The sequence below is a fragment of the Gorilla gorilla genome, chromosome 20, assembly GCF_029281585.2.
Source record: "Gorilla gorilla gorilla isolate KB3781 chromosome 20, NHGRI_mGorGor1-v2.1_pri, whole genome shotgun sequence".
Lineage (NCBI taxonomy): Eukaryota > Metazoa > Chordata > Mammalia > Primates > Hominidae > Gorilla > Gorilla gorilla.
This window is the reverse complement of record NC_073244.2, coordinates 17,565,407-17,573,844: the sequence shown is the minus strand read 5'-3', so window position 1 is coordinate 17,573,844 and position 8,438 is coordinate 17,565,407.

The following is an 8,438-nucleotide window of genomic DNA, read 5'->3' as shown; positions in this document are numbered from 1 at the left end:
CAGCCCCTCATAAGGACCTGGGGGAGCAAGGATCCTGGGTCTCACCCTCCCCATCCACTTGTGTGGCACCTGAACTACAGGGTGACTTTGTTGGCAAGTCCCAGGCCGTGAACTCTGTCCCTGTCAAACAGCCCTACCCAGCCAGATCTCACCCCTGGACCACAGGGGTGGATGCTATGCCCACATCATGCCCCACATGGCAAGGCCATGTTTGTGACACTTGGATGACATGTCTGCAACCTGCCACACACTAATGATATGTTAAGGATATGCAGTTTATCGGTCACATGCTAATGGCATGGCTGCAGTATGCCAGAGACTACAGCCCTTATGTCAGGCCATGTTCCAACTCTGTACATATATCCATTCAATTCTCATGACGCCCTCAGAGATGGACACTGTTATTATTATTATTATTATTATTATTATTATTATTATTTGGAGACAGAGTCTCTATTCCCCAGGCTGGAGTGCAGTGATGCTATCTTGGCTCACTGCAACCTCCACCTCCTGGGTTCAAGCAATTCTCCTACCTCAGCCTCCCGAGTAGCTGGGATGACAGGTGTCTGCCACCATGACTGGCTATTTTTTGTATTTTTAGTAGAGACGGGATTTTGCCATGTTAGCCAGGCTGGTCTCGAACTCCTGACCTCAGTTGATCTGCCCACCTAGGCCTTGCAAAGTGCTGGGATTACAGGTGTGAGCCACCGTGCCCAGCTGACACTGTTATTATTAATACAAGTACTTTGCTTTACAGGCGGGGAAACTGAGGCACGGGGGCTTGGAATCACTTTTTCAGCGTCACACAGCAGGCCAGGGGCAGAGGAGAATTTGAGACCATGCTCCATGAACCTCAACTATGAGGCTAAGGTGGGGTTTCTCAACCTCCACACTGTTGACAGCTGAGGCTGGATAATTCTTCATGGTTGGGGGGCTGCCTTGGGCATTCATTGTAAGACTTCAAGCAGCATGCCTGGCCTCTACCTGCTACATGCCAGTAGCACTCTCTTAGTCCTAATAAACAGAAATGTTGAGGCACTGCAGCAGGACCCTGTAGTCCCAGCTACTAAGGAGGCTGAGGTGGGAGGATCCCTTGAGCCCAGGAGTTTCAGACCCATCTGGCCAAGATAGCAAGACCATGGTCTCTAAAAAAGAAAAATTAAAAGAAGAAATGTCTACACACATTGCCAATTTCCCATGATTGGGGTCGGGGTGGAAGCAGATCACCCCTGTTTGCAAACCACTGAGCTAAGGCAATGTGCTAATTGATGGCATGTCATGATATGTCGAACATACACGAAAATACATAAAATGCGAGGCCAAGGCGGGAGGATCGCTTGAGCCCTGGAGTTCGAGACCCGAGACCAGCTTAGGCAACATAGCGAGACCCCGTCTCTATTTAAAAAAAAAAAAAGAAAAAATAGAAAGTACATAAAATGAGCTAACAATTAGCACCTGCTACGTACTAAGCGCTTTGAGCCTGTTAACTCATTCCTCACGACAGCCTTATGAGGTGGTTCTATACGAGGCACAGAGAGGTGACGCCGAATGGCCGGGTCACACAGCTCGAGGGTGGCAGGGGCGGGATTCGAACGCGCAGATTCCTGGATTCCTCCCAAACTGAGCGGCCCTCGGGGGCCGCAGTTCGCTACTGCGCATGTGAGGACCTGCAGCCGGCGCCCCCTGGCGGCCCGGGAGGGGCGGGGTCGGGACCTGGCGAGGTCCAGGCGGCGGTGACGTCACGCGATGACTCACTCGGCCCCGCCCCCCGGCCCGCGGCCTCTTGGCCATTTATAGAATCTGCAGGGGCTCTGAAGTCACGGCCCAGGCACGACGGGGGCGGGGTGGGGGAGCTCTTGGCGTGCCCCCCAACGGGGCAGCCCCGGGTACCCCCAGGGGGCAGCCCTTTCCGGGACTGCCTTGTCCCTCTGATTGTAGTAGGTCTGTGTCTCTGTATCTCCGGCTCTGGGTCGCTGAGCCTTTTTCTGTCTCTGCCTTTGTCTCTGTGTCTCTGTTTCTGTTCCTGGTCTTTGAGTCATTCTGTTTCTCTTCATGTCGCTGTCGCTGTATTGCTGTCTCTCTTCGCGTCTCTGTCTGGTAGATGGGGGTAGAGGCATTAGAGGGGGCTGATCCCATATCGAGGCCCCAATCCCAGTAGACACCCGAGTGTCATCCCTTATTCGCTCCTTTCTGGCATTTTCCAGGCTCTAGCCCCTCTGTGCCTCGGTTTACCATCTAAATGAGAAGTGTAGGATCTTGTAAGAGGCACGGTTTCCCGAAGGGTCTAGGACAGTCATTGTAGGAAAGCCATGCCTCTCAACTTTAGGGGACCCCCTAAAACCTTCCTGATGCTCAGAACCATTTAAAACTCACACTCGGCCGGGCGTGGTGGCTCACACCTGTAATCCCAGCACTTTGAGAGGCCAAGGCGGGTGGATCACCTGAGGTCAGTAGTTCAAGACCAGCCTGACCAACATGGTGAAACCCCGTGTCTACTAAAAATACAAAATTAGCCGGGCATGGTGGTACATGCCTGTAATCCCAGCTACTCGGGAGGCTGAGGCAGGAGAATTGTTTGAACCCGGCATGTCAGGCAGAGGTTGCAGTGAGCCAAGATCACACCACTGCACTCCAGCCTGGGCCACAGGAGTGAGACTCTGACTCAAAAAATGTAAAAATAAAAATAAAACCCACACTCACACGTGTTTGTCTGTGTGTTTTGGGGAAAGTCAAAGCCCTGCTCTGCACCGGCCTATCTTGGCATCCTGCTCTGCAAGCCCCCTCCTCACGAAGCTTTCCTATCTAGAAATCTGGCAGAGGCTCTTGTTCCTAAAGGCTTCTGTTATGGGAACACTCACTCCATGCCAGCCACAATCTCTTTTAATCCTCACCATCACCTTCTGAGGGTGGAAACTCATAGGTCCATTTTATAGATGGGAAACTCAAGGTTCAGAGAAGCCAAGCCACCCTCCCAGGTAACACTGTTTGTACCTTTTCTTCCAAGTCCCTCCAGATGTGCTGTTTCTTCTTCTTCTTCCTCTTCTTCTTCTTCTTCTTCTTCTTCTTCTTCTTCTTCTTCTTCTTCTTCTTCTTCTTCTTCTTCCTCTTCCTCTTCTTCTTCTTCTTCTTCTTCTTCTTCTTCTTCTTCTTCTTCTTCCTCTTCTTCTTCTTCTTCCTCTTCTTCTTCCTCTTCCTCTTCTTCTTCTTCTTCTCTTTCTTCTTCCTCTTCCTCTTCCACTGCTGCTGCTGCTGCTCCTTCTCCTTCTTCCTCTTCTTCCTCTTCTTCCTCTTCCTCTTCTTCTTCTTCTTCTTCTGCTGCTGCTTCTCCTCCTCCTTCTTCTTCTTTCTTCCTTCTCCTCCTCCTTCTCCTTCTTCCCCTTCTCCCTTCTCTCTTCTCCCTTCTCCTTCTTTCTTCTTCTTCTCCTTTTTTTTTTGAGTCAGAGTATCGCTCTGTCGCTCAGGCTGGAGTGGCATGATCTCGGTTCACTGCAACCTCCACCTCCTGGTTTCAATCAATTCTGGAGCCTCAGCCTCCCAAGTAGCTGGGATTACAGGCACCCGCTACCACGCTGGGCTACAGATGTGTTTCTTGAGTCCCCAAACATGTTCCCACCTCAGGGTCTTTACAATAGCAGTTCCTGCCACCTGGAACACATTTCTGCAAGATGCCTGCATGGCGTCTCCCCAACTTCGTTCAGTCTCTGCTCTAATATCACCTCTCAGAGAGGCCTTCCCTGACCGCCTGCTGTAAAATAATAGCATCTCTCACCCCCAGACTGACTGTGAGTGGGTGGACAGGGAGGGAGCTGTTCACTTATAGTCTGGGTGCAGTGGCTCGTGTCTGTAATCCCAGCACTTTGGGAGGTCAAGATGGGCAGATTGCTTGAGGCCAGCAGTTCAAGACCAGCCTGGGAGACATGGCAGGGCCCTGCCTCTACAAAAAAAAAAAAAAAGAGAAGAGCTTTTTTAAAAAGTGCACTTTGGGAGGCCAAGGCAGGAGGATTGCTTGAGCCCAGGAGTTGGAGGCTACAGTGAGCTATGATCATGACACTGCTTTTTTTTTTCTTTTTTTTTTTTTACAGAATCTCACTCTGTCACCCAGGCCGGAGTACAGTGGCATGATCTCAGCTCACTGCAACTTCCATCTCCCAGGTTCAAGCAATTATCCTGCCTCAGCCTCCTGAGTAGCTGGGATTAAAGGTGCCCACCACCATACCAGGCTAATTTTTGTATTTTTAGTAGAGATGGGGTTTCACCATGTTGGCCAGACTGGTCTCGAACTACTGACCTCAGGTAATCTGCTTGCCTCGGCCTCCCAAAGTGCTGGGATTACAGGCATGAGCCACTGTGTCCAGCCATGCCATTGCATTTTAGTTTGGGTGAAAAATAAATAAATAAGAAAAGAAAAGAATGCTTGACGGCCGGGTGTGGTGGCTCACGCCTGTAATCCCAGCACTTTGGGAGGCCAAGGCAGGCGGATCACGAGGTCAGGAGATCGAGACCATCCTGGCCAACACGGTGAAACCCTGTCTGTACTAAAAATACAAAAAATTAGCCGGGCATGGTGGCGGGCGCCTGTAGTCCCAGCTACTCGGGAGGCTGAGGCAGGAGAATGGCGTCAAGCCGTGGGGCAGAGCTTGCAGTGAGCTGAGATCGTGCCACTGCATTCCAGCCTGGGCGACAGAGCGAGACTCTGTCTCAAAAAAAAAAAAAACAAAACAGAAAAATAAATAAAAGAATGCTTGACAACATGTAATGCAGAGGAGGCTGTGGGAACATTGTTGATGAGTGTGGGCAATTTGTTGATAGTTTCCCAAATGACAAATGTCCTTACCTTCTGAACAAGTATATCCTCTATTTTAGAATATTCCTCAGAAGTACAAGTGTAGGTGTGAAGAATGACATATGTGCAGGAACATTTATTGCAGTGGCCTTGTCATAATAAATCACTGTATAAATCCCATCAACCTGGGACAAGGGAGATAGACAAAGTTGAAGTTAAAACACATAGCACGTTGTTTCAACTAAATGAAGACACTGTAGCGCTGTGGTTAAGAGTGGGGACTCCAGCGGGGTGCGGTGACTCACGCCTGTAATCCCAACACTTTGGGAGGCTGAGGCGGGTGAATCACCTGAGGTCAGGAGTTCAAGACCAGCCTGGCCAGCATGGTAAAACCCCATCTCTACAAAAACTACAAAAATTAGCTGGGCGTAATGGTGGGAGCCTATAATCCCAGCTACATGGGAGGCTGAGGCAGGGGGTTTCACCATGTTAGTCAGGCTGGTCTTGAACTCCTGACCTTGTGATCTGTCTGCCTCGGCCTCCCAAAGTGCTGGGATTACAGGTGTGAGCCACCGCATCCGGCCCATTGCGTTTCTATCTATCTATCTATCTATCTATCTATCTATCTATCTATCTATCTATCTATCTTAGAGATGAGGTCTCACTATGATGCCCAGGCTGGACTTGAACTCCTGGGTTCAAGTGATCCTCCTGCCTCAGCCTCCTAAATAGCTAGAACTACAGTGCCACTGTGCCTGGCCCTCATTGCATTTAATTGTCATATCTCCATACATTCCTACAGTCTATAATAGTCCCTGGGTCTTTCAGGACCTTGACACTTTTGAAGAGTGCTGGTCAGTTATTTTGTAGACTGTCTTCGAGTTTGGTTTGTCTTGAATAAACTGAGGTGTTTGCATTACCAGGAAGAATACCAGAGAGTTGATGATGTATCCTTCTAAGTGTGTCATACCAAGGGCTTCATGATATCACCATGACTCATTGCTGGTGATATAAATGTTGGTCCCTTGGTTAAGGTGGTGTCTGCTAGGATCTTTCACTGTGAAGCTACTACTTTTTATAGGGTTCTTTCTGGGACTGTAATGTTAAAGATTCTGCACCAGGGCCTCACATATGGTGTTCTGTGTTAATACATACAGTACATAAAATATGTACATTCTTGGTTTTTTTGTTGTTGTTTGTCTGTTTGTTTTTTTGAGATGGAGTCTTGCTCTGTCGCCCAGGCTGGAGTGCAGTGGTGCAGTCTCGGCTCACTGCAAGCTCCGCCTCCCGGGTTCACGCCATTCTCCTGCCTCAGCCTCCCGAGTAGCTGGGACTACAGGCGCCCACCACCACGCCTGGCTAATTTTTTGTATTTTTTTTAGTAGAGACTGGATTTCACCGTGTTAGGCTGGATGGTCTCGATCTCCTGACCTCGTGATCCGCCCACCTCGGCTTCCCAAAGTGGTGGGATTACAGGCGTGACCCACCGCACACGGCCTGTACATACTTGTTTTTAAAAGATTACTGGCCTGGTGTGGTGGCACATGCCTGTAATCCCAGCACTTTAGGAGGCCAAGATGGGTGGATCGCAGTACCCCAGGAGTTTGAGACAAGCCTTGGTAACATATTAAGATCCCATCTCTATTTTTAAATAATAATAATAGGCCGGGCGCGGTGGCTCACGCCTGTAATCCCAGCACTTTGGGAGGCCGAGGCTGGCGGATCATGGGGTCAGGAGATCAGACCATCCTGGAGAACAGAGTGAAACCCCGTCTCTACTAAAAATACAAAAAAATTAGCTGGGCATGGTGGCGGGCGCCTGTAGTCCCAGCTACTGGGGAGGCTGAGGCAGGAGAATGGCGTGAGCCCAGGAGGCAGAGCTTGCAGTGAGCCGAGATCGTGCCACCGCACTCCAGCCTGGGCGACAGAGCAAGACTCTGTCTCAAAAAATAAATAAATAAATAAATAAATAATAATAATGACTGGGCACGGTGGCTAACGCCTGTAATCCTGGCACTTTGGGAGGCTGAAGCGGGAGGATCGCTTGAGCCCAGGAGTTCGAGACCAGCCTAGGCAACATGGTGAAACTCCATCTCTACTAAAAATACAAAAATTAGCCGGGTATGGTGGCATGCGCCTGTAGTCCCAGCTACTCGGGAGGCTGAGGCAGGAGAATTGCTTGAATGTGGGAGGCGGAGGTTGCAATTAGCCGAGATTGCACCACTGCACTCCAACCTGGGCGACAGAGCCAGACTCCGTCTCCAAAAATAAAATAAAATAAAATAAAATATTAAAAGACTAGTTCTGGAAGGATAAATAAGAAAACAAAAGCCATGACCACCTCAAAAGAAGGACACCAATAACTCTGAAGGCCACAGCCAGGTCAGCGACCCCATCATCTTACCCACTCCCCAGCTAAGCAGAGCTGACTCTGCTTGCTTGTAGCTGCGGGAGCCTGGCAGAGGGCAGTAGCGCTCCCAGCCGCTGCCCACGTGCCTGTCAACTTGCCAGAGAGGAGTGCTCCAGCCAAGCAGCCGATTGGCTACAGGTTTTCTCAGATTGCCCAATCACAGGAGTTCTGATGAGGTGGATGTCCTGCGGCTGCGCAGAGTCCTTGAGGCCTCCTAAGGGTAGGTTCTTGCATCCTAGTCCCCATGCCAGCTCACTGCGCCACAGAGGCTGAGGGACTGCAGAAATGGGCTTATGAGGGCAGATAGCCTTCCTTCCCGGGGGACACTGTTATTGCCAATAGCCCATTTTATGTGCTTATCCACCTTAGTTATTAACAGCCTAAATCTGGTGCTTTCTGGGGGAGACCAGGAGCCCCCGTTACTCAATCTCACCTCGTTTTATCACATTTCCTCCAAAGACTCCACTCCAACCACACAGAGTCTTTGCTGTTGTTCCCAGTGCCAAAAGCGTTCCCCAGATATCCAGATGGCTCACTCACTTCCTCCGGCCTTTACTCAAAGGACACCTCATTGAGGCCTTCCTATTTATTTATTTATTTACTGAGACGGAGTCTCACTCTGTCGCCCAGGCTGGAGTGCAGTGGTGCTATATCGGCTCGCTGCAACCTCCACCTCCTGGGTTCAAGCGATTCTCGTGCCTCAGCCTCCCGAGTAGCTGGGATCACAGGAGCACGCCACCACGCCCCACTAATTTTTATTTTTTATTTATTTATTTATTTTTTGAGACAGAGTCTCGCTCTGTCGCTGAGGCTGGAGTGCAGTGGTGTTATCCTGGCTCACTGCAACCTCTGTCTCCCGGGTTCAAGCGATTCTCCTGCCTCAACCTCCCGAGAAGCTGGGATTACAGGCACCCACCACCATGCCCTGCTAACTTTGTATTTTTAGTAGAGAGGGGGTTTCATCATGTTGGCCAGGCTGGTCTCGAACTCCTGACCTCAGGTGATCCGCCGGCCTCGGCCTCCCAAAGTGCTGGGATTACAGGCGTGAGCCACCGCGCCCAGTCCTATTTATTTATTATTACTATTTTTAGAAACAGGGTCTCACTCTGTTGCCCAGGCTGGAGTACAGGGGTGCAATCATGGCTCGCTGTAGCCTCGACCTCCAGGGCTCAAGCGATCCTCCCGTTTCAGCCTCCCGAATAGCTGGGACTATGAGCACGCGCCATCATGCCCGGTTAATTTTTA